Here is a 27666-nt window from a genome sequence, read left to right on the forward strand (position 1 = left end):
GCATACCCCGGTTCAAACTAGTTTCTTGGGCATTCCAGCCCCAGCAATGGTGCGAAACCAGACAAAGGATAGGGGAATGTAACCACCCCCCTTCCTGGTCCCACCCATAGGAGGGACCTAGTCACAGTGCAGCTCCCTTTAGGAGAATAAAGGTAGGAGCTGGTCCCATTCCAAATTAGATTAATCCTGATTTGAAACTACAAAGAAGAAACTCTGGACTTCGACGTTCTGCTCCACAGAAGACTGAAGAAATATCCCTTGTGGCCAAGGAGTGACCACCCTGCACAAGCAGGCCACCATCAAGCGTCCTAGTGGTTCACTTTGTCGTCCTCTGCTTTCAGGTCTCCATCTTCCTTGATCCACCCTTGGATCACTCCGGACATCTTCCTCCTGGTCGCCTGCAGCATCTTTTCTACAAGGCTCCATTGACTTCAATGCGGAAACCCGACACACTTTCACACCTATGCACCCGCAGCCCGTGGGTCAGGTAACGAGAGCATTTCGGTGCTCAAGGGTAGATTGACTCTCCTAGTGTCCAGGTATCCAGTCGTTTTAGTCCTAACTAGTCAGAACTGTCTATTACTTACCTTTTCGTAATTTGTAGTGTCCATTGACTTTGTTACGCATCTCGCTTGTGAGTTCACACTCTGCACACGCGTTCCGTGGGCCTCCTGCCCCTTACCTAAGGTTAGGGTAGTGTAGTCCCAGCGAACCTACAGCCTCTGGACAGCTCCATTCCTTCTATCAATTTCCTTACACCATTTACTTAGTATATGGTTTGCCCCTAGGGCACCATTGTAATTTGTGCAACTTATCGTATTTTTCTTAAGAGTCTTGTCATGTGCTTAGCCCTCTGATCTCATAAAGAGTTCAGAGGTGTTTGTTAGTTAATAAATATCTTGTTTATTTTCATAACTACCTGTGTGGTGTCCTTTCATTTGGTATTCAAGGGGTTATATGTGGTAAAACAGCTGGCTTCACATGCCAAAAGAGTTTAGCCTAAGACTGCTTTGTCCATGCTACCATTAGGATAGCTGGTCTATAAGGTTGACTTACAACCAATCACCATAAGGGTTGTTTGGACTGATACAAGGTGATCACTAGAACTAGTGAGCATCATATATCAGGCCAACTTCTCACACTGCACATGGTCGCTCTCCTCCGGTCAAAAGGGTCCGTTTCTGTTCGTGTATTGAAGTCCTTTTTGGAGATGGCGCACTCCGGCATCTCCCTGATCCCAAATTGCAGACTCAAGAGTCGTCCCATTCAGGAAGAATTGGACAAGCAGTGGCGTCGGTCACCGGCTCTTTCAACAATATGGTTCAAGTGACCAGTCTGATGCGGTCCTCTCTCCAATGGTGGGCTCAGCCGTCAAACATCGCTGCCGGTACTTCCTTCCTCACCATTGCTCCGGAACTCGTCCTTACCACATACGCCTCCCTGGAAGGCTTGGGCGCGCATCTTCAGGGACTATCCATAATGGGCAAGTGGACCCCATACCAACGCTCCTGGCACATCAACAGGCTGGAGCTAATGGCCATCTTCCTGGCGCTCAAATACTTCCATCTCCTACTCCAGGGAGAAGCAGTGCTCATTCAGACCGACAAAACCACCAGTATGCACTATGTCAACTAGCAGGGCGACACCAAGTCACCGCTCCTCTCTCAACTGGCACAGAGTATCTGGGACTGGGCACTTCGTCACCAGATCACCCTGTCAGCGGTTCACCTTCCAGTCATCTCCAACATCCTGGCGGATTCCCTCAGCAGGTCCGCGTCCTCGACCCTCGAGTGGGTGTTGCATCAGCCAACTCTGGATTTCATCTTTCGGTTGTGGGGTCGCCCGACCATGGATCTCTTTGCAAATCCTGTGAACCGGAAATGCCCCTCCTATGCAAGCTGGCTTCCCCATCAAGGGTCGTCCGGGAATGCCCTTTTGATGGATTGGTACAATCTATTAGCCTACGCTTTCCCGCCGATTCCGCTGGTTCCTCTAGGGTTGTGGAAAATGCAGAGACCGCCGTGCCACATTTTCCTGACCACTCCCAGATGGCCTCGACAAGCATGTTTCTCAGAGCTGCTGCTTCTCTCACAGTGCGAACCTATCCTCCTTCATCCTCGAGTGGATCTCCTCACGATGGACGAGGGTCAGATCTGTCATCCGGACCCCTCCTCTCTCAAATTATCAGCCTGGAACCTGAGCAGCTTGAATTTGCTCATTTGAATATTTTGCCAGCGTGTAGGGGCATTCTCGCCAATGCAAGGGCTCCGTCTACGATAAAGACCTACAAGCTAAAGTGGAAAAGGTTCTGTCACTGGTGTGCAGCTGCCAATATCCATCCCGTCCATTCCACTCCAGCACAGCTTCTGCAGTTCTTCCTACCGCTGGCTCAATCAGGACTTTCCCACTCCACTTTGAAAGTTTTCCTGGCGGCAATATCTCGTTTTTCGGCAGGATGGGACTACCTCTCTCTGCTCTTCAAGAATCATTCGACAGTTTTTCAAAGGACTGTTAAGGAAGTTCCCGCCCATTCGGCGTCCTTCTCCTTCCTGGCATCTCAATGTCGTTTTGGCACAATTGATGAAGGCGCCTTTCGAGCCTATCCACAAAGCGGATTTAAATATATATATATTTTTTTGTGAACCTTTATTTGTAGCACATGTGATTACAGGTATGGGCCTACAACCATCACGGCCGGCCGCTAGACAAAACCAAAACATTGCAAGCAATATGCATAGTTGTGACAGTTCGGAGCCCAAGATAATAAAATAACAGTACATAGATTGTGAGCAGACACAACAGCTTGAATCAGGATTTAAAAGGTTCATTTTCAAATAAAGAACTAAGGAGAAGTGCCGCACAGTCGCAGCCAGTCCCGCGATAGTGTGCGAATCAGATTATCAAGAACAGTAGCAATACGGGGGGGTATCAGGGGATAAAATATACATGTTCAAATACTAGGAGTTAAGAGGGATTTTTAGGACTAGGTCGCCCTCCACTCATTCAATCAAAAATCACAAAAACCTAGTCCAAAAGGCAATAATTTTTATAAATCTATGGGCATACATGGATTTGTCAAAAGATCATTCCAATCACACTCCTGAATGTAGAAGTAGGTGTCGTGCTCAAGATACTTGCCAAAAAATAATAAAAGTAGCCAATCTCTGATAAGTCTAACACTAGACAACACAGTACAAACATTCACTAGAAAGACGACATTTGAAAAAATGTGTGAATAGCTAGAAGACACCTCACGGGCGCACCACCAATGGGGCTCCTGGTTGGTACTCACCAGGATAGCCCTGTTCTCATCATCGGTGTCAACTAGCTTAACGCAAACGTGTCCGACTCCCAAAAGTAAAAAGACAGTGAATGGTGCAGTGTACACAAACTTATATGTGACAAGGACTAACAACGTTCAACATATAACACAACCAATACTGTGCAAACAAGAGTAAGAACCTTTTTCGGAAAGCGAATCGATAGGTAGTATTCGCTTCTCTCCTTTTTATGTATATATGTTCACTGTTGGCAGACAAGAGGATACAAATAAAAAGGTTCTTACTCTTGTTTGCACAGTATTGGTTGTGTTATATGTTGAACGTTAGTCCTTGTCACATATAAGTTTGTGTACACTGCACCATTCACTGTCTTTTTACTTTTGGGAGTCGGACACGTTTGCGTTAAGCTAGTTGACACCGATGATGAGAACAGGGCTACCCTGGTGAGTACCAACCAGGAGCCCCATTGGTGGTGCGCCCGTGAGGTGTCTTCTAGCTAGTCACACATTTTTTCAAATGTCGTCTTTCTAGTGAATGTTTGTACTGTGTTGTCTAGTGTTAGACTTATCAGAGATTGGCTACTTTTATTATTTTTTGGCAAGTATCTTGAGCACGACACCTACTTCTACATTCAGGAGTGTGATTGGAATGATCTTTTGACAAATCCATGTATGCCCATAGATTTATAAAAATGATTGCCTTTTGGACTAGGTTTTTGTGATTTTTGATAAAATATACATAACAGGAGATGTGGAAGCTCAACCCAATCGTGTAACAAGTCTAAACCCCGCCCCTCAACTCCAAACACACCGCAAGGAACATGGGCGACGGCGCCACTAAAAAAAGAAGAAAGACTAAAGGGCCATAGAAACAAATACTAATCTAACACCCATCCCGCAAGCCCCCACCCTGCACACCCGCAGAAGGTCATGGCCTACCCCCAAGCCGCGTGCCTGTCGCCCTAATAGAACCCGAAATATAGAAAGATAGGGAAAAGGAAGAAAAGAAGAGAAAATAAGCGGAGGAGGGCCCTTGTCGCGCCGCCCGATCCTGCCCTACACCCCTACACTTCGGAAATCCCAAAAAGGAAACAATACCATAAGGAAGAAATACAAATCCCGAGCAGAAAAACAATGAAATATCGATCGAAGATACCCACTGCACCGTCTGTCAGCAATAAAGCAGATAGATTGTAAGCCACCTCATCCCTGACCCTGTCTGGTAGTAGTACCGCCCAAAGTCCTCTCGTTAATCAATGTAAAGCACAGTCCTGAGGGTCCAAACAGTATGAATGAGCCCGGACGGGGCGAAGCCATAAAAGAGCATAGTAATCCAAATCTGACCAAATATAGACAGCAAAGATCAGGCAACAACAACGCCGGTCCCATGAACCTCCCAAAGCTGGCAAATAATAACATCATCCAGGAGGGGAGAGTCAAATAGTCTGGCCACCGCCGCGACACAACCAGGCCAGTCCAAGGAGGAAAACAGCGCTCCACCCCCAGCCGGACATGTGTCCCAAGGATACAGCCATACGAGCAATCAAGACAATCCGCGCGGGCACGGGAGCCCAGTCTTCAAGTGACCCAAGGTGCCCCCGAGGATTCGAAACCTCCTCCATGGACACAGCAGCAAGTCCATCGGCCGACCCCTGGAATAGGACCGTGGCCGCCATAGATGGCGAAACAGCAATGGCGTCCATCCTTGCACCCAGGTCTCGGACATGGCAATCAATGGTCTCGTGCAAAACTGTTAGGGCAGCCAACACGTCCCAGGGTGCGAACTCCGTCGTGCGTTGCGGGCATCCCGGCCCCATCTTTGCAACAGCGGCCCAACCTGGACGTGAACCGTAGAGAGGGGCACCAGCCGCCATCTTAATCCAGTCGGCCCTGTCCCTCTTCACCATATTCAGGGACCAGGCCTTACTGTGAGGGCACCGCGGGATGCGTCCCCAGGGCAAACGAACTGTGGGGCAGGGTCCAGAAGGGAGAGCCACCAAAAGGCTAAAGTCCCGCAGGGCCCCGGGAGTCGCCCGCCTATGTCGGGGGCAATCCTTGGCTAAGCCCGGGCAACAACATTTGTAGAGGGGGCAGGAGTCAAGCGCCCCCTCCGATCCTGCTCCACCACACTGCCCCTCAAGGGTCCCGACAAGCGAATCGGCTCTTCACATCTGGCAGCGGTCCTTCATATCATCGGCCCCCACCGGCAGGCTCCCCGCCGCCATCAACGGTCGTTGGTGCTGCAGCTGCGGCCGGAGGCCCTGCCTAATCAACGCCCCGGTCTCACCATTGCATGGGCCGCAGAGCAGTCGGAGATAATTCCCAGGATCGGCGGCACGCAGGAGCTCCGGAAACAAACGGTAGGTGCTCGTTTTCTTTCCTTTATCAAAGTATGCCTCCGTGGGTCAGGATATTCAGCAGGATAGACGTGTGGGGCGAAAGGGCTCGCGGAGCCGAGCGACTATGCGGCCATTTCGAATGCCTGCTTGGCTCCTCCCCTCCTGGATTTTAAATTTTTAACTTGGAAGGTGGCTCTACTAATTCCTTTGACTTCATCATGTTGCGTGAGTGATATTCACTTCTTCAACGTTAGACCTCCTTTCCTCAAATCGGACTGTGTTCTGCTTCGCACCAATCCGGTTTTCATGCCTAAAGTTCCAACTGATTTTCACCTATACGAGCCAGTGTTAAAAACTTTCTTCGCAAATCCTCAAACTCCAGCGGAGCAACGTTTATATTCACTGGACGTTACAAGATGCCTTAAATTTTATATTGACAGAACGGCGCCCTTTCGTAGATCTGACCAACTGTTCGTTGCTTATGGACGCATGCGCAGAGGGCATTCTGTTACCAAGCCAACTATTGCACGTTGGATTTCTTCAGTAATTTCCTTCTGCCACCAGAAAGCTGGCAAGCCTCTTCAATCTTCAGTGAGAGCTCATTCCACCAGGGCGATGTCCTCCTCTACTGCCCTGTTTGCTTGGGTGCCAATTCACCAGATATGTCGAGCAGCTACGGGGTCCAGGAGGCACACTTTCACAAAGCACTATTGCATTGAGACGATCAACGAGGCTGATATGGCAGTGGGCCAAGTGATGCTTCGCAATCTTTTTAAATAAGGTGAGCCTCTATTCTTCCCTATGCCTCTTGGTGGTATATGATTTGGTATATGATTTGTTATTACCTGCCTGACTACATTATGTAATTGCGTGTTTCTTCATGCCAATGCACTGCTGTTTTGGTCCTGCGGCCAGTTATTACTGCTTAATATTCTATTCAAGCATGTGAAACTATGAAAGACACCCTAATACTGGAGAAGAACAATTGTTACTTACCTGTAAACAGGTGGTTCTCCAGTATTGGTGTCTTTCATAGATTCACATGCAACCCACCCACCTCCCCTCAGAGGCTCGCTTCTCCTCCTAGACTCTTTTGTCACTCCTGTGCTGCGAAAATCTGAGGGCCTGAGCCTCTGAGGAGAAGTTCTAGAGGGGTGCTTGCGCCTGATTGGCTGTAGTTTTGACTAACATAATGATATGGATATGTTATGTAGGCGTTTTTTCTTTTCTCCTATGTATTCCTATGTGTTAATGCTAACCTGGTACTTATAAGTATTTCTGGTTTTGGAATTTGTGTGATATGTTTTTATATACATATTTTATTGGGATTTATTGCTATTTTATTTACCGTGGGGCTCCCACTTCGACGACGGGGAATATTCAAGCATGTTAATCTATGAAAGATGTGAGAAGTTGGCCTGGTATATGATGATCACTATTCTAGTGAACACCTTTCACCAGTCCAAACAACCCTTATGGTGATGGTTGTAAAGTCAACCTTATAGACCAGCTATCCTAGGGGTAGCGTGGACGGACAGAACAGTCTTAGGCTAAAAGACTCTTGAGGGCGTGTAAAGCCAGCTGTTTTACCATATGTAACCCCTTGAATACCACATGAAAGGACACCACACAGAATATATATAAAATATATATGTATTTATTCACTAACACACTCCTCTGAACTCTTTATGAGGTCAGAGGCAAAAGCACATAACAAGTTACTCTCAGAAATACTTTCAATAGCACAATTTACAGTTAGGCCCTAGGGGCGCGTAAAACCATATACTAAGTAAGTGGTATAAGAACCACGACTTGGGAAAGGAAGAGGCCTAGGGAATTGCTGGGGCTACTTATCTGACCCTTAGGGTGGGAGTGGGAGGCCCACAGGCGGCGCGTGCCGTGTCAGTACACTCACGCGAGAGTCAATAGAGAGTCAATGGGTATTTAAAAGGTAAGTAAATGGAGATTTAGGACACTTCCGGTCTAACTAGGAAGATACAACTAACAAAACGAGACACTAGGATAGTCAATCCTTACAGGAGCACAGAAGTACTCGCGTTTCCTCATCCACGGGCTGCAGGTGCATAGGTGTCTGTGTGTCGGGTTTTCTCGTTGATTCCTATGGAGCCTTGGAAGAAGAAGCTGCAGGCGACCAGGAGGAAGATGTCCGGGTGGATCCAAGGGTGGATCGGAGTTGAAGAGGACCTGAAAGCAATGGGGACAGAATCTAGGTCACTAGCCAGTGACCGAGTGGAACCAGGAAGGAACGAGACATCGTTGAGGAGCAATCAGGTGCTGTCGTGAAGCTTGTCTTTGCAGCCACGCGACCTGGTGCTGTCCCACGAAGGTATTCGCAGATGGAGGGGTCGACTTCAAGATCGGAGCCAACAAGCCTAAGCAAAGGCAACCCACGCAGGATACACAAAAGGCTTCTGGAGCTGACCAGGAGGGTCTGAGGTACTTCACCTTTGCAGGGAAGCAAGGGCCAGTCTGGAGCAACCAGACCAGTGATGGATTTTCAAAAGGATCGTCGCCACAGGTCTACTAGCCAACGGGCCAGCAACCGGACAACGCGTCGAACAGAACACAAGCAGAAGGGCCCCACGCAGATCTCGTGGAGTGTGGAGGGCTGGTCTTCGGTGCCAGTGGAGCTCTGTGTCGGGGTGTCTCAGTCCCCAGTGCACAGCTTCGAGGATGCCTCAGGAGCTGCGCTGTTAGCAAGTTGCAGACTTTCCAAGTTGTCCGGTCCCACGTGTCCCAACCCCTTCCACGGTGCTCAGCTGTGCTGGAGTCGTGCAGTGGGGTCAGAGAGGTCTGGGAGTCTGGATCTTGTTGGGCTCTGTGCTCGGGTTCTGGCGGGAACGGGGACAAAGCAAGCCGTCGAGTTGCTGGATGGTGCCTGGTTGCCCAGGGCGGTCACTTCTTGGCCACAAGGGAGATTCTTCAGTCTTCAGCTCAACTGAATGTCGAAGGGTCCAGAGTTTCATCTCAAGTCGATTCCAGGATTAATCTAAAGTCTCCTGGGTCAGCTCCTATCTTAATACAACTAAAGGGGGCTGGTTTACTCACTAGGTCCCTCCTATGGGTGGGACCAGGAAGGGGGGTGGTTACACCCCCTTTCCTTTGTCCAGTTTTGCGCCAGAGCTGGGGCTGGAGTGCCTAAGCAACCGGTTTGAACTCTGGTATCCATGGAGCACCTAGTGTGCTCCAGGCAGTGTCTGTTTCTATTCAGCCCTCCCTGTCCCAATACACATCCTCCTGTCTGGGGTGGTGCTCGCCCCTCCCCAAGCAGGAAACCTATTGTCCAAACCACCATGACTGGAAGGACTCCCAGCAGCAGGAGGTCAGACTTGTGTCTGTGGCAGCAGCATCCATTTTGTGATGCTGGGGCTCTGGTTAACTTTAACCGGGTACAGTAGTTTCAACATGTCTTCTCCCTCTAGAAGGGTGGAATGCTACCCCCGCTTCCAGAATTGGCGAGGGGGTAGTATTTTAAAGCGTATGACACCTTACACAACATGTTTGGATAAAGCTAAACTAAAGTTAGCATTCAACCGCGAGGATTATAATGCACTTAAGAGTATATGGTATGGCTATATCATAGATCTGAAAGAGACACGTTAGTGATAGATTCCTTACCTTAGAATATCCCCTGGCGTCAGACTGGATCCGGAAATGTTTGCGTAGCAATACCCCTGCGCGTCGTCTGCAGCTCCGCGTCCGTCGTCGGCGTCGTTAGCGCTGGAATGACGTCGTCGGAGTACTTAGACGCCGCCCATGTGCGCTGACGTCAGTTCTTCTTGCGCGCCAGCTAGTGCAGATCCGGAGAAGCTCTACCCCTAGTCATTTTGTTACTAAACTTTTGATCTTTTTGATAATTTCTTTCTTCGACTCTATCGGTGTCGGTAGGGATGCCCGGGTTCAAACCCTGCTCGAAGTGCGACCGACTGATGTCCGTTACGGATCCCCATCGCCGGTGCCTGAAGTGCTTGGGCCTCGATCACGACGACCGCACCTGCTCCGACTGCCGGACCGTGACGTCGAAGGCGAGGCGGGAGCGGTCCCGCAAGCGGCTCGAGCTCCGGCAGTCGGCCCCGCGCCGCACCAGGTCCCGGTCCCACAGGAGGTCGAGGGACAGGTCGCGGGGTCGGAGTCATCGCAGGTCGTCGGGATCCAAGTCCTCAGGTAAAAGGCATGAGAGGTCGGAGAGACGTCATCGTTCCTCCGACCCACCCCGACGCTCGCACGATGCGGCCGAGGGCTCGGGCAACACCGCCCACGCGGCTCCGCGGGAGTCGCAAGCGTCGCCGCCTGCCCCACACCTTCGGGTCCCTGGGCACGGCGCGACGCCGGAGGAGATCGAGCGGTACCTCATCAGTCTGGTTCCGTGGCGCCTCCGAAAGCTGCAGACAGGCTTAGCTCATGCTAGAGCACCATCTCACACATAACCAAGCACTCTGCCTCCAGGATTGTTAAGGCTTGCCATAGGAGTGACGTATAGGTTACTATGTGTCTATATGTAAGTAGGTGGAGGAATACTACACCTTAGCAAGGGGTGGTTACACAACCTTGCCCCAGTTGAGTGATCAGCCAGTTGTGTCAATTTAGGTGGCCAGCCAGGGGTGGCATAATATATGCTGCAGCCCCTGGTAGGCCTTGGGTGCACCTATGCCCTAGGTACCTATGGTACACTATACAGGGACTCACAAGGGTGACCCAATATCCAATTTGGTATGTACCTACAGTACATGGAGTCCATTTTACAGAGAGAGCAGGTAACCTGGGGTCCTAAATAGCAGGATCCCAGGCCAACTAAGTCGAAAACCAGCTAAACACTAGGCAAAAAGTTGGGGGCAACCATAGTCAGGAATCCACCTTCCTACAAAAGACACCAATACTGGAGAACCACCTGTTTACAGGTAAGTAACAATTGTTCATGCTTACCACTGTGTTCTCTGGAACCTTCAAGCCAAACTTACAGACAATGTCCCTTGATGGCATGCAGCTGTTACGAAATAAATCTGACACCTTCCTCCTAGAGCACTTCAACTACAGTAAAGCAGTGGCTCACTCTTGGCCTAGCCTCCTGATCATGACCATTCCATCAGCAATGTAGAAAGCTTTGTGGCAACACAATGGAATTTCAGCTCGGGAAGAGACAACATTCTCAACCTGTTTAAACACCCCAGGCTCTGCATCTCCCCATTTGGGGCAGGCATTGGATGTAGGGCAATAATGAGCAGTAACAGATACAGAATCCGACATCCTCTGTTGTTTCTGCTGCCTCGAAACCACCCTGACTGCCCCAACTAACCTCTACCTCTTCGTCGATCATCTTCTGGTGGGGAAAGGAGTCTCCGTTATGTTTCATAAGTTCGGGAATGAGGAGGATGGATCATTGAGTAGTCCATCTAATCCACAAAAGCTCCACCATGCCTTTCCTGTCCCTCCGTCTAGACCATTTTTTGCACTAGAATAGGCCCTCTGTAGCACTTCTCTATTTTGGAGGCAAATTCATTACCTTGCTCAACAATGTGGCGTGTCTGGTAGTGCTTCTTAAAGGCTTGTACTCCCTCTACTACGAAGAACGAAGGTCTGAGACGCATCAAGGATCTATGCCTTCTGAACTGGTTTGTTCATCAGGACAAGTTGAAGATGATGTTCCTGAGCCAAGCCTTACTGGCCATGAATGCATGAGATCAGGTGATGTGTTTGTATCTACAGAGAGCCTATTTACACCTTCCAGTTCTTTGTGCCCAGAGATGTTACTTTAGGTTCACCATGGGATGCCTGCACTACCAGTTCACTGTTCTATCATTCATATTGACCACTGCTCCATGCGTCTTTATAAACGCCGGTGGTTGTTGTGGCTTCGCTGTGAATGTCAAGAGTCAATGTATGTGCTTGCTTGGACGACTGGATAGTGAAAGTGGAGTCTCCTGTGCTGGTCAGAGAACGCCTTCAGTGGATGACTCATCTCCTCTGTGGCTTAGTTTCTACCAACAATGCACCATATTCTCGCCACTCATGCAGAGCCTGACTTTCATATGGAGGTTCTGGATGCAGCCTGCATGAAGGCTTCTCCTATGCAGATGAATGTGGATATTCGGGAGATAATTACAATGTTTCTGACTCTGATCCTGGTCCAGCAAGTCTTTCCTCTGCTCGGCCCCTTGACATTTTTCATCTTGTTGATGCCACACACTTTATTGTGGATGTGGATCATTTCTTGGCACCTCAGTTCACAGTGGCTCCAGCATCAGGAGTGTCTCTTGGCTCTGGAGATTTTACTCTGTTTATCTGGATCTGCACTTATGTATGAACACATACAAGTTTCTGTTGGGTCAGCCCTGTAGCCTTACACAGGCTGAGACCTTAATGTTGTGGTGGTCATATGTGAGAGAAGATGGTGAAGTGCCTTTAGTCTTTGTTGGATAAACACCTGCAGATAAATGTGCGAGGTGTTTGATCCGCCTTGCCATGAAGACATATTTCCATTAATTTTCAGGAAGCAATATTCATATTTGGTGAGACTAGTTGTCCACTGTCCATTACAACAAAAGGCAGGGTTGTGTACACTATGCTCTGATGCAGTTCGCCTTTTGCAGTGGGTTTAGTGACCCATACTTTTGCCATGAGCAGCTCGTCTGGCAGGTATCTTCAGTGTGAGAGTAACTGCTTTATCGGCTGGCTCTCACTGGAGGACTAGTATAGGAAGATTATAGCTAGAGAACGATATCAACCATATCTATAAATAAGAATACCTCTCTATGTCTAGGATATAAACATGTACTTAATGAGCACCCTATAAGAACAAGGTGTACAAATACAGTGAAATAACATGATAGATGTATTTATTTGTTTTTTAAAATAAATATAGTTCATACTTCAATTAATATTACAATGATTCAAATGTGCATATAGGAATCAAATTGATCATTCCAGATAATTAATTTAAACAGCCATCATAAATATATACAAATCCATATGATAGGCGAAACGTTTACTCGGGCAGTGCGGCAGATGTCTACAATGCGCGTTTCGGCATACACGCCTTCATCAGGTAGCCGTCTATTGCACTATAAAATATACAATATCAATATCAATGATACAATAAGGGTGCCTCTATATTACATAGCAAATTAGCAATTTGAGGTATTCAATTGAAAACAATTTCATATATATCTTCTTGCACTAAAAGAAACCTAAAAAATTAGAAAGTAGTCTAATCTCATTACCATCTGTACATTTATACATTGCCTCACACAGTGAATAAGAGAAAATCAAACATATAAACACATATATATATATATATATATATATACACACTTAGTAGAAAAATAGATTCTTATATACATTTATTTACATCGGTTTCTAAAATTTCCTCTTTCTAATGCTAAATTAATTAAATACATACCTGGGCATATGGAAGAATCAGAACAAATAGTATGGAAAAACTAATTAATATGGAACCCAAAGGGCAGCTCAGACATTCATGTACGAGAACATGGATACTCTTATCATAAAGCTGATTCTGGATGGAGACAATGATGTACTGTGGCTTCAACATGATCTCTAGTTCGATAAGGATTCTACGAAACTATGTATACCTGCAGAGGAGTGTCGTCTTGCTAAGGAATGATAAAGCCTTTTGTTAGGTTCAAATATATATGAATAAATGAGCCTACATAAGGGATAAGAAGCTTATGCACAATAATGATATAGCATGTATTAGGGGAAATGGGTACTAAGGCTTGGTATCTATTGGTCAAAAATGTAATATATATTTGAACTGATTTATTAAGACATACAGATTCTCAATCACTCTCTGGGATATACGAACTAATAGCTAGTAGATATCGATACCGAGATAAAGACACACTATCTCTCTTTCTATATGTAGGTACGATAAATATAACGTACACAATGGCTCTATGTATTTGCGCCACATATATAAAATAGTTCAAAGTTATGAAACAGAGGGCGCAGCATAAGGTACTAATAGATATAATATGTATCGGATCAATTTCGCTATGCATACTTTTCTAACAATACATACATAAGATATGTCTAATCCGCTTACTCGATAAAGGTACTTTAAAGGATTAGGCCGTGAGAATCGCGCTACAGAAGGACGACCGAACCATGTATAGTCTGTATATATGATAGAGACACCTCCTAAAATGGATAGCATAAAACCAGGAGGGAGGATATATTGTTAAGATGCAATACATGCCTTACTATGGAGATGATCACTATACGGTTGAATAAGAGCAGCATGGGCTACTTACATAATGAGGTTATAAGTGGGCGAGGACGTCACAACCAGGGAATAGTTCAAATGAACGACACTGGAGGACCACAAACAGGAATTACACAAAGTAACATGGGTGGTGACCTCCATATTGCGGTTTCCATCAATGGGACTTTATTACATGGTCGATGTCAAACAGGGTTTTCTATTTTTTGTCATACACTTTTCACTGGATGGTTCCCTAATAGGATATCTTAAGGTACAACTGGGCTCGGGCCTGTTTAATTGGTTTCCTCTGATTCTGTCAAAAGTAATTATAAAAGTGAGAGGATAGCACATGGCTGAGCTTGATTGCCCAGGCTAGTTGCAGAGGATCTGTTATGCCACTCTATTGGCACTCATCACTCCGCTGCCTCTTTCTTTCCTATGCAGAGGGGATAGGTCCTCCACCCCAATACCCAAAAGCTATGACTGCACACATAGAGATTTAGTGGTTACCACTAGAATCCTTTTGCCTTTCTCAAGAAGTTACAGACGTCTGCTTGGCACCGAGGAAGCCCACTATGTAATCCATCTAAGCAGGTCGCTAGAACAAACGTGTTCCGTTGTGTGACTCAGAAGACCTGAACATCATTCCATCTTGTCTTTCTGACATCTTGCAATAATGCATTGTCTCTTGCAAACCAGGTTCTGGCAGTAGCTACAGTTAAGGGCTAATTTGCTGCCCTGTATGCATTCATGTGTTTTCCTAATATTTATGTTCACATCACCAGCAGCGGCATATTTTGGAAAAAGTTAGCTTTACTTTCGTCTTTCCAGTTTATTATTCAGTGAAATCTGAACCTTGAATTGTTATTCATCCCCATTTGAACTTGTGTGCGGTTGCCTGTTTCAGCTGCTTTCCTTTAGTAGAGTATTAGTGGTTGGAATAACTTTTGCTTGTCTGGTTAGAGAGCTTCATTCCTTCTTACTTTGTCCACCTTTCACTGTATTTCTGCATGGATGAGTTGGTACTTAGCATCTGTCTTTCTCACCAAATGTGGTATCTCCATTTCGTACAGTCTAGTCTGTTATCCTTGCATCTTTCTTCCCTTCTCATCTAAATAAGAGGTGTAATAGCTGCTTGGGCTGGAATCCAAATGTACAGTGTCTACAAAAGTGACCACAAGTGGCAGTCCACAGTGTGTTGATAAAATAGCAAGGCGGTGACCAAGCGTACCATTTCACATTGTCATTTTCTGTATTAATATCGGCTATTCCTTCACCAAGAAAGATCCTCTGGATGACTTGCATTCCTATTCTACTTGGGCGACGGCTGCTTTCAGCGCTCTCTGCGGGGATGTCCTGGTTGCTGACATCTGCCAGGTGGCTACATGGTCATCCTTTCTTAATTTTAGCAGGCATTGCTGCCTTCTATCCTATGCATGCAGTGATGGGTACTTCGATTGAACTGTGTTGCATGACTTCCTTCATTAACGACTCAGTTCTACCTTCCTCGCAGGCATTGCTTCCAGACTCATTTTTATGGAGAATATTCTGCTGTAAGTTTTATCTATCAGAAATAGTTACTTTACTCCATACCCTTTGCAAGTTGAATTGTCCAGGTTGTTCTGGTCGGTTGTATAACTGTTACAAAAATAAAAGAATACAAAAAAGTTAAAGTACTTACTTTTGATAACACAACGTCTATTGGCTATGTATTTTAATCTTCCACCATAGATTTCTCTCTGCTTTCCCTCCTCACCTGTGCGTTGGTGATATGACTAAAATCCTAAAGTATATTTCAAATGAACAAGAGCAACTGAAATGGTGTGAACCTGGAAATGTCTACACAGACAAAAACAATGGTTCACATGGAACTCCTTCTATAGTCCATTTTCAGATATACACAGCAAACATTACTGCAATTAATTCTTTACAAAAATTCTTGAATACAGACAGCAGAATTTACTGCGAACATAGTGATATAGTATCATAACATCTGAAAGATAATTAGTTATGGATTCCTCACCTTAGAATTACCCCCAGGCATCAGACTGGATCCGGAGAATTTTTCTTCAGCAGTACCCTGCACGTCGGTAGGTGGCGTTGGTCGACTCCCCGTTTGTCGTTGGCGTCGTGGTCGCCGGAATGACGTTGCGGTATCTACTTAGACGCCGCCCCTGCGCGCTATCTGTTCTTTCTTTTTCACCCCACCAGCGCAAATCCAGAGAGAGCATTATCTCAGATCACTTTTTGACTCCACTTTTGTCGACATCTTTTCGAGTCGTTCTCGAACCGGCTTCAAGGCTTATGACTCCTCGCAAATTAATGTCAGTTACAGACCCGCACCTCGTGTGCCTTTGTTGTTTGAAGCGTGACCACGACCCGCAGTTGTGCTCCGACTGCCGGGACATGAACCTGAAGTCTTGGCGCGAGCGGACCCGAAAGCTTCTCGTGGCCCGGCAGTCCGCTCCGCGCCGTTCGAGGTCCCGGTCGAGAGGGAGGTCACATGACCGGTCGCAGAGCCATCACCTCCACTCCTCGTCTAAGTCTTCGTCTTCGGGTAAGTCGAAGCACAAGAAGAAGGCTTAGAAGCACCGTCCCTCTTTGCGTTCTCCCTGTCCGTTCGCTGGCGCGGGAAGCAGAAGATAGTCGCCCACGGAGCCTGTTGGGTCAACTCCGGCCTTCTCGGGCGCCGGATCGACCCCTGCCCAACTTCGTAGCTTTCATGAAGCCCTCCACTCCATCTTTTGGCAGCTCAACTCCTCTGGTGCGCCTTCGGCCCGAGGGCTCTACTAGGGGCTCTAGGCCTTCGATGCCGGCAGCTTCTGCTCCGGTGCTGCAGGGACCCCAGGGATCCAAGCCTGGATCAACCTTGTGATACCTCCTCCGGCGTGGAATCCAGTGGTGACACATCCGCCCCCTCCGACGCCGCTTGTGTAACTAGCCGACGTCGACCCCCGCCTCCCCCTCTATGTGGAGCCGTACCGGTGTCTGGACTGGAGCGGACTGGTACGTTTGTACCACTGTTCTTTCCTGGTGTTCCCTATTGCCCTGAGTGGTTACCAGAGGAGGGTGAGGAGGACTGGGAGGGGTCTGTGGACCCTTAAGCAGACCAGTTAGAGGAAACTGACTGGAGAGAGGAGTTGGGTGAGGCCAGGGGTCTGGACACCTCCCCAGACCTTGGCATGCTATCTCCCCCCTACCATGGCTACGGAGGAGGGTGCATTGTGTGCAGAGGTGGTGCGTAGGGCGACTGAGGCCTTAAACCTTGAGCTTCCTACGGTGGCGGTCAGGACTAACCTCCTGACGGAGGTGCTTCAGCTGGCAGCGGCCTCTTCGGAGCCCCTGCTGCAGTTCAATGAGGCTCTTACAGACATCCTTTTGGGCACTTGGTCCAAGCCCAACACAGGGGCTCCTGTGGACAGGATGATTGCCCGACGCCACCGCCTGGTCCCGGGCACCCCCATTTATCTCTCTCATCACCCCACCCCTGAGAGCTTGATGGTACAAGCCTCGAATTCCTGGGGCGCATTCTCTAACGCACCACCTGATAGGGAATCCAAGAAGCTGGCCCACCTTGGGAAGAAAATGTTTTCTTCCTCCAGCTCAGGACTGTGATCGTTGAACACCACATGTCTCTTGGGCCGTTACTCCCAATTGGTGTGGGACACGGTTGCGCAGGTGCTGCCACAGTTCCCGTAGGAGGCTTGAGTCGTGCTCTCCTGTGCAGTGGCCGAAGGGAGAGATGCAGCAAAGTTTGTCACCCGATGTGGGATGGACACTGCCGACTCGCTAGACAGGATGATTTGAAAGTCAGTAGCCCTTAGACGCTATGCCGCTATGCATGGCTGAGGTCTACTGGCTTTTCAGGTGATTTCCAAGCTTCACTTTTGGACATGCCCTTTTAGGTCTGCTTTGTCGCCGAAGAGGCGACGGCCAATGTGCTCGAGCGCTATAAGGGCTCCAGGGCTAGAGCCAGATCCTCTGGTCTCGCTTTCACTTCTCGCCCGTGCAGTCTGCTTTTCTTCCCTTTTGTGGCTACGGAAGGGGTGACCCACCACGTTCCACCCAGAGCCACAGGCCTGCGCAAGCTGTCATGCCCTGGGCGGCCAGGGACGTGAGACCAACAGTCGTGGGTCTGAGGTCTAGCGGGCAGGACAGTCCACCACGCCCCCTCTGCAGCAGCCTCCGAGCCCTCCTAGTTTGACCTTTCAGGGCCACCAATCATCATCATCCAACAGGAGGTTACAGCTCTCTTGGCCAAGGGAGCCATTGAGCAAGTTCCTGCCCCAGAAGTAGGTTGTGGTTGTTATTCTTACTACTTTCTGGTGCCCAGGAAGGACAAGGGCATGTGTCCTATCTTGGATTTCAGGAACGTCAAACGCTTCGTCCAGAAGGAGAAGTTCAAAATGTTGACACCGGCTCAGGTCCTTTCTGCCGTTGACCCTGGAGACTGGAAAGCGTTAGACTTGCGGGACGCTTATTTTCACATTCCCGTCCTGCTGGCCCATCGGCATTACTTGAGGTTCATGGTAGGCCACGAGCACTTTCAGTTTACTGTGCTCCCCTTTGGCCTTACCAGTGCCCCTCGGGTGTTTACGAAAGTGATGGCGGTGGTCGCAGCTCATCTGCGCAGATCAGGGGTTCCTGTCTGCCCCTATCTGGACGACTGACTGTTGAAGGCGGGCTCGCCGCAGGCTATCGTCTCCCATGGCGCGGAAAAAAGAAGAACTGACGTCAGCGCGCGGAGGCGGCGTCTATATACTCCAGCGACGTCGTCACGGCGCACGACGCCGACGACGGACGCGGAGCCGCAGGGGACGCCTGCAGACGACGCCTGCCGACGCGCAGGGGTACTGCTACGCAAAAGTTTCCGGATCCAGACTGACGCCTGGGGATATTCTAAGGTAAGGAATCTAACACTAACTAATGTTTCTTACAGATATATCGTTACCGAAGGTAAGTAACTTGTTCATCCTGCTGGTGGATTATGCCAGGTGGCATATGCGGGCTCTGCAGTGGGACCTGAAGTTCCTGTGGGCACAGCATCAGGGGACTCTTTCCGATTGCGCCCAGATCTCGGTGGGCACTGCACCCTAATTACAGTGGTGGCTAACGACCCAGAATTGGATCGACGGCAGGTCCCTCTCCCTTCCCCAGCCAGAGTTCACAGTGGTAACGGATGCATCACTTCAGGGTGGGGCGGACATATGGGAGGGGTGGAGATCAGATGCCTCTGGTCTCCGGCGGAGTCCGGGCTTCACATCAACCTTCTGGAGCTACAGTGATCCATCTTGTAATGTGTAATGTATGTAATGTATGTGTTCTTGTAAAGCGCACTGCTGCCCTGAGGCGTCGTGGCACTGTAGACCGCTGGGGAACCCGTCCTGGCTATCCCTGTGAGATGGTTCCTACTGGGTATCTCCAAGGTGAAACCAGGCATCCCCGGCGAATGTGGGGGGGCCGTTGTAGAGATGAGGCAAGCTAATGTCCAGAGTTGCAGAGTGTGATCCCTGGTTAGAGTAGGCACCGAGGCGAGAATTATCGAGTCCGCTGACCCTGGTCCACGACCCTGCCGCGTCGGGAATTGAACCCTGGTCCCGGGCCGTTCTCTGCTTTTGGGTCTGCCGCCACCACCCAGTGAGCAATACCACACCACTTGCCCTGAAGGCATTCCTCCCTTCTGTCAAAGGTAGAGTAGTGCAGGTGTTCACGGACAAAACCACCACCATGTGGTACTGCAACTAACAGGGCGGGTGGGGTCCTGGATCGTATGCCAGGAGGCACTTCTTCTCTGGAAGTGGCTGGAACATCAGGGCATGTTCCTGGCGGTTCAACACCTGGTAGGTTCTCTGGACGCCAGGGCGGACAAACTCAACCGCCTGTGTGTCATGGATCACGAATGGCGTCTTCACTCTGAGGTGGTGCAAGGTATCTTTCAGCGGTGGGGGGAGCCTTGGTAAGCTCTATTCGCCACCAAAGAGAACGCTCATTGCCAGCAGTTTTGGGCGTTGGAATTTCCAAGGCGCGGTGCTTGCCCTACGGTGCTTTTCGTCGCAAGCGCAGTTGCGTCTTTCATATCCCTTTCCACCTATACCACTTCTGCCCAGAGTGCTGAAGAAGATCAAGCGCGACCAAGCCCAAGTCATCCTTGTGGCTCCGGATTGGGCACGAGGAGTCTGGTATACCGGGCTCCTACACATGGCCATCGATCCTCCGATCAGACTGCCTCTTCGGGCGGATCTTCTGTCGCACCATCAGGGGACTCTCCGTCACCCGAACCTGTCCAGTCTCCACCTCCTTGCGTGGAGATTGAGCGGTGACAGTTGATAGCTTTCGACCGTCCTCCCGAAGTCTGTAATGTTATCTTGGCAGCCAGGCGTCCCTCCACCAAAACGGTATACGCCTGTAGATGGAACAAATTGGTGGCATGGTGCACAGCAAATTCTGTGGATCGCCTTTCAGCCCCGCTTTCAGAGGTTCTCTTCTTCATTCTTTCTTTGGCCCAGCAGGGCTCTGCTCTGGGCACTCTCGAATTCTATCTTTCTGCCATTTCGTCCTTACTTCGGCTTCCTGACCAGCCTTCTCTTTTAAGTCCCCTATTGTAAATCGCTTCCTTTAGGGTATTACTCACTTATTTCCTCCAAATCCTTTCGTAATGCCCCAGTGGGACTTTAACCTGATTCTAACCTACCTTATGTGCGCTCCTTTCGCGCCGCTACATAACTGTCCTCTCAGAGTTCTGACACTTAAAACTGCTTTTCTGGTCGCCATCACCTCTGCTCGCAGGGTGAGTGAGCTTCAGGTTCTTTCGTCATAACCTCCTTTCCTGGCTGTTCATCCGGACAAAGTTGTCCTTCGCACTAGGCCTTCTTCCCTTCCCAAAGTTGTTACCTCTTTCCACAGAGGACAGACGATCACTTGGCCTACCTTCTTTCCGCCTCCGCCTCCTTCTAATGAGGAAGAGAGGCTCCACCGCCAGGTAACAAAACATGCACTTTCATTCTTTCTGGATAGCACCAAACAATTCCAGGTGGCTGACCAACTCTTTGTTGGCTAAGTGGGCGCCAAGAAAGGTTTCGGCTGTGCAAAAACTAACCATTTCTCAATGGGTCGTTCTTTGCATAAAAATCTGCTATTAGCGAAAAGGGAACCTCCAGTGGGGTTGCGTGCCATTTCCGCCATGGCGACGGCAGATACTACTGCTTTGGGCTGCAGAGTCCCCCTTCAGGACATCTGCCAGGCAGCTACGTGGGCTTCATTGCACACGTTTACCAAACGCTACTGCCTGGACAGACAAGTCCCTAGTGACGGCTTCTTTTTCCGTTCATTTCTCCTGGACTTTCTGGTGTGAACTTGGTTCGCAGACCCACCTCTGGGGTTGGTATTGCTGGGGAATCTATTACAAGGTGAGGAATCCATAACAAATTTTGTTTGTGCAAGTGACCCCCACGTGAGCAACAACCAAACAAAGAGAAAGAAGTGTTGAAAATTATAGGTACGTTGGTATGCAAACAACTACACAAATAAGTCCTATGAGACTAGGGTCAGAGTTGCCTAACAACACAGTGTTACGGTGTAGCAGAGTGTTTGTTTGGAAACAGTTTCGACGCCGTTTCGACCCATCAAGGAGTAGAAGGGTCTCAACAGACTAAAGGATAGCCTGGGGGGCCATGAATTCCCAGTGAATTGGACGTCAAGCAGTCAGTGTTACTGCATATACGCTGCCGGTGAGTGCCAGTAACAAAAATTGTATACTCACAGGTGCCGCCCCTCTGAGAGGAATTAGGTGAGGAATAGCCACGAAGCCCAGTGCAAGGATAGGGAGCCCAAGGAACCTCCACAATGTGAGGCAATTTGGCGGTCGGTCTCAGTACACCGTCCCTGTCTCTGATACACCATACACTGTGTGGTTAGGCAACTCTGTGCCTAGTCGCATAGGACTTATATGCGTGGTTGTTTGCATACCTACCATTTTCACCACTTGTTTCACTTTGTTTAGATGTGGCTGTCGCTCTGCACAGGTCTTTTTTCGAACATTGACTACATAATGCAAATTTTGTGACTTCTAATGTAAATACATTTATATTGTTGACTGGAAGCCTACTATCCGAATTTTTATGATACTATTTTTGCAGTAATGTTTGCTGCCTGTTTTCTAAAAAATTTTAATGGAATGAATTGCAGTCGTTTTTGCTGTGTAGATCCTACAATTGTCATTCGAATGAATTCAATGTGAACCATTGTTCTTGTCACATCCTAAAATATGCAAGCAAATTATGTATTGTTTGTCATAGTTAGGGTTGTTGTGGATACAGTCTTGGTTCCGCTTCACACCTGGATGGAGTGTGGAAAATATCAGAAACTGACACCAGCATGCCCGTTGGCACCTAAAATACTAGCTTGTCTTTGTTTTAAGAGGCACATTTGCAGCTCTTGTTGTATTCTGTCACCTGGTGTAGCTGAGGAGATACTGCTGGAGAAAGGTTTTCCAGAATAGTTTGAATACCTAAGGATCATTCATAAACTGTAGCATTTGCTGGAAGATTATGTATCCACCTGCAATATTGTTATTTAAAGTAACTTTCACTTCAAACATCATCTAAGGGGAACAAGGGATAATAGATGAGATCCCTAGATCCAGGGCATTGTTATATCAGAGGAAAAGCAGAGAACCCATGTTAAACCCTTGTTAATGATGAAAGAGGTGGTTAAGGCAGATACCTGTGGCACGTCAAAGTCCCATACTGATGCCAAACATCATTCATAGTGGAGGAAAATGATTAGATAGGAACTGGGTTTGTTGATGTTCCTACTTAGGGAACCACCTCAAAGCCTTCATTTGTTTCTTTGCTTTAGCCCACAATGTGAATTCCCTGCCTGAGATTTTTTGACATTCTGTTTCTGATTCTCCACATAATGCATTTATTGGACGTTTGCTAGCTCACTTATGTACAGGGTCAAATTGTGTGGCAGGGTTTACTAAATTTTGAGGCAAGGAACTGCAAATGATGTGGCATAATGAGGCACATTTTGTGATGGTATCTGTATGTTTTTTTGTCATTTGTACACCTTAACACTGTCTGGACAAAAGTTTCATCTTATTAGTACTAGTTTAACACTCAATATGCAAATGAAAGGAACAGTCAACCTTTGCAATTTTCCTTCCGCTGCACAGCAACCAGGGTCGCTGCATTCTATGTAAGTTTTGATCCGTTTGAGGTAGAAACCCCCTTATTTTATTATCTATATATTTATTTATTTGCTCAAATCTGAAAATTGTGCAGCAGATGATGGATTATGTGGCAAGTCTATAATTATACTAAGAAAAAAAACCACCAGGTGCAGAATCTGGCTTATGTAGAGTACATCTACAAAACAAAGGTTTGTGCCATTTCTAATGGAAGTGCAGTGTAGGAATCGAATTGCTTGTTAATAGGATGAATGGGGCTATGGGGTATAGAAGTGAGTGTGAGAGTGGGAAGAAGGTGACAAAGGAATCTAGAGAAGTGGATTAGGTCCTGAACCTCAGGGGACAGTTGTAACCTGTTAAAAGCAACTGAAGGAGCAAAGGGAGCGCAGTAGAGCACAGAAAAGAGCAAGCCCCCCACTCTGTCTCAGTTCAGGAAGCACCTCAAGACCTGGCTCTTCAGAGGACCCCAGCACTGAACAGAGCCGCCACCACCCCGTCCCCGCGCGCCTTGAGACACTCATGGGTGAGTAGTTGCACTTTACAACCCTGATTGATTGATTCAAAGATTGGCAGGAGAGGCATAGGTACCAGCTTTGACGGTCATCCTTGAGCACAATGTTAAAAGATCTTTTCGTTTCTATTGGTTCATTAGCCCTGTAACCCTGGCACACCATACGTTTTCCTTCTTGACTTCACTGATTTGCTCACGGCTTCATAGTTACTCTTTCTTCCTGTGTGAGCTCACCCTTCCAAGTTCTTTCTTCCTTTGGCCTGCTTTTTTTTTAATTTGTCCTGCTTACCCTCATCTATGTTTCATCTCCTCCATATCTGACATATCAAACTACTTAAACAGCTGCATTGTACATGACTGCACATCACTGATATGGTCTGACTTCACAGGAATGGGACTCCTCCGCATCGGTCCTGAAGTGCAAATCGATTGTCTCCTTGCACTTTTATTTAATTAGGACGGAATCGCAAGGATCTGAGAAATTGTCTACTCTTCTAAGAACCATCTCTTTTTCCCCCTGACTGAGGGGTGGGCCCCGATCTTTAGCATATACTGTTTACAATTCATCCCTTCCCCACACGCGGAGTCCGTCCCACACAGCTGCCTCGGCTATGTCCAGGGTTACAAGTTTAATGGGTCGTTATTGGCGCACCTGGATTTACCGGGTGCAGGAACGACAGCTTATTTTATCGGCTGTAAAACCTGGCTCAGAAAATGGTGTTGGCGAAGAGCTGCAATGCAACTCCACACAATTTCCTGATCTTCGTGGGACCATCTTCCAAGGCACAGTGCATTTCCCCCTGTCAAACAATATACTCTACTTCCCTCTCCCATCAGAACAAACCTCTGACCCCACTTAGATTTACCACTTGCTCAGAGAAGGGGGTGTAAAAGTGAGTAAAATCCCCATGCTTATGGGAGTACCATCTATGGAAAACTTTCCTCCACTCCTTTAACAGTTCTATATTTTAAAAACCACTATAACCTCACAAATTCCGACCCCCAGCAATACATAAGCTAAATGCATTGAATTATATTGTATCTGTTAACACTTTCTTTTGTTTAAAGCAAGGTGACCAATATGTAATAAAAACAACATTGGCTGGTAAAAATTAAGGTATTAAAACACACTTCTGAAAACTAAGGCATTCATAACTTTTGTTTTAAAGTGATAATTTTGCTACAAGGAGAGAAGAAAGACCAGCATGATCCTTGCCAAATCATTAGTCACCTTCATTGTTTGAAATGCACAGCTCCTTCTGAGAAATTTTCCAACTTCCTCCTTGTTACCCATGCTTCTCCAAGAAATGTGTTAGCTTTGTAACATGAGACTTAAGGTCTGCCAGAAGGAAAACTATTGCATTCTTTGTGTCCCAAATAGCGACTGACTTCAAAGTCCCAACTAATCACCTACATTGAATGAACCAATATCAGTGTATTCTTCTGGCTGTTAGTTACTATAACAGAGTGCTATGGCGAAGGCCTTTGAGGAAGAGGTTCCTCCCGAGTGTCCCTCAATAGGTCCCTTCGATTGCGAATTTCTGCCATGCACGCAGAAGAGTGAGAACTTGTGTGTGCCGAGAGCTGATGGCGCAGATGTGTGTGGAATCCACCAGCCGGGCCAAGGGGACAATTCTCTGAGAAAGCTGCACTTGGTTGGGAGCAGTCAGGTGGACAACACAGACAACTGTGACCTACGTGTGTGGGGGAGTAGGGTCTGTCTTTAGAGGAGGAAGGGACCTGGTTTTAAAGTGGGATGGGCTAGAAGCACTTGGATCACTTCACGGGTGAATCCGGAGCATGTGGGAAGGAATGGTTACACATAGCAGTAACAAAAAAGCTAATGGGTTGCTGAAGGGTGGACAGTGGGAGATACCAGGCCCTGGCATTCTCTGTAAAAGCTGGAGAAAAGGAGAGCGTAGCAGAGAAGCCCTACAAAGTGAGATCTGGGATTATTGCTACTTTGCCTTCCACAAATGAGCCCGAACGAGAAGAGCCAACATAGTAGATTAAGTAAGGAGAAGACTGACTGTTCACTGGTACAGACTTCCTATATTAAGGAGTTTGCCTTTTCGAAAGAACCAAGATATGAAGCAATATCCTTAAAACAGACTCGGAGACTTGGGATTGACTGTGCTTGGTATTTTCCCTAAGGAACCAAAATGATAAGTTCTTTTACTGCCATCCTCTAAAATACTGAAATACCCAGTTGAAGCCCAGAGATCCATTGAGAATTCAGTTCTTTACTACTAGCATTACAGCTACTATGCAGTAATGACCAAGACGGACTGATTTTGAAAGAGCTCCACTGCTCATTGGATTCTCTTCAGCATGGTAGAGGTCCTTCCTATTTACACAAATGCTAAGGCAGAGTGAGAGACTTATTTTAGGATGTACCAGTTTCAGGAAACTCTAGGACAGACATGTCTTTCTATCATGTCTTCATCTTCCCATAATTTCCTTGCATTGACCTATTCATACATGTTGTGGGAGAAAAGGAATCCAAACATGAGTAAAGGAATGATTTTCATTCAGTAGTTTTCTATTGCTTATCTAGTTTTGTCTCCACTACCAAACTAAAGGTCTACTGGTTGATGGTTGGATATGAATGAAGGTTGGGGAAATGAAGGCACTCCTAATGTATATAGCAGTGGTTCAAAAACGTTTTCGACTCGCGGATCCCTTGACCCATTGGCCATTGCTTATGGCCCCCTACTGTTGCTTTCTTTGGAGGGTGGGGTGGATGTAAGCCCGGCCTCGGGAGTACTTGCATTTTTCTCACCGAAAATAATTGGGATGAAGCTGATTACGGTATTATAATCATATACGCAGGGTGTTTTGTATTACTAAGGCGGCGCCTCTAAAAAGATATTGCTAGTTACACTTCTTTGCCCATGCCTTTTTTAGAGTGCCCTCTCAATTTGTATCCCACTTACAGTGCTAGATAGAACCCCTATTCATGTAGGCCCCATTGCCAAAGTGTTTCTGCGCTTGAAGAATATTTGCATGCACTTCCTTTTTTACCCATGTCATACGTGCCAACACACCTGTCTTAACAGGGTGACAAACGATTTTTTTAAACCAAATACAGCTTTATTTTGGCTGTTTCCTTCCTAATATTTCCTGCAAATGAATGCAAGTAAAATAAATTCCTCTTATTTATTTTTTCTAAACGTTCCCCTTTCCTGCTTCAAAATTTTGGCATTATGCCGTATATGGTGCTTTACTTTCCTGTGCTCAAGGAGATATCAAGCCTGTCTGGAAATTTGTGTGTACTAAAAGAAATGTGTACTGGAAGTACTTATGATACAAGTACAAAGGTCAAAACCTAATAGTACTTAGGGGCCGATTACGATGTCGGTCGGAAGGGCTTCGAACAGGATTTGGATTCTCCAAATCCGATTCGGAACTTATGTTTCCGATCGATTCGGATACATTTCAGACTGACTGATTACGATGCAAGAAAGCCATTCAGACTCTCCGATTAGGTTCCGATAAGCTTTTGGATAGCCCTAGTCATTCGGTGCCCAATCGTACAGCTCTAAAGATGTGGTTTCCGACCGAGTGATTACGATGTCCGATTCTGACAGCCATTGAATCGGTCTGCTCGACATGAAACGGCTGTCAGAATCTGACTTTGGGGGCCTGTAGCAGGCCCCCTTCACCTGTAGGGCTCTGGATGGGGCCTGTGGGGGTACCCAATGGACCCTTCTTTCCAACCATGCACAGCGTGGCAGGCACCATGAGGTGCCTCTCACAGGGTGCAAGGTTTTCCTCAACCACCCCTTCTTTCAATGGATTTTTGGGAAGAGGTGTGGAGCAGCGGTCAGGGCGCCTGACTCCAGACTACAGGGTTCATGGTTCGATCTCCGGTGCCAGCGGCAGGTTAGTCCAGCACCATGTGACTCTGGGCAATAGCTTGCTTAATCTTCCCAATGGCCCCCAGTGCCTTGACACCCTCGGGTAATTGCGCGCTTTACAAATACTGGATTTCATTAACAAACACTGGATTTCATTATTGGCCAGGACAGCGGCTCCCATTGAAGTCAATGATAGTCCGGCCGTACAATGTTCAGATGCATCGTAATTGGTCGGCCGGACTAA

At 47.5% G+C, this 27666-nt stretch overlaps 1 protein-coding gene across 4 annotated transcripts in view; it reads left to right on the forward strand.

The window, feature by feature from the left end:
* Positions 1-27666, forward strand: part of PTPN2 (protein tyrosine phosphatase non-receptor type 2) — a 567657-nt gene that overhangs the window by 306895 nt on the left and 233096 nt on the right. The gene's annotated exons all lie outside the window — the stretch shown is intronic.

This window comes from Lissotriton vulgaris, chromosome 4_1, assembly GCF_964263255.1.
Source record: "Lissotriton vulgaris chromosome 4_1, aLisVul1.2, whole genome shotgun sequence".
Lineage (NCBI taxonomy): Eukaryota > Metazoa > Chordata > Amphibia > Caudata > Salamandridae > Lissotriton > Lissotriton vulgaris.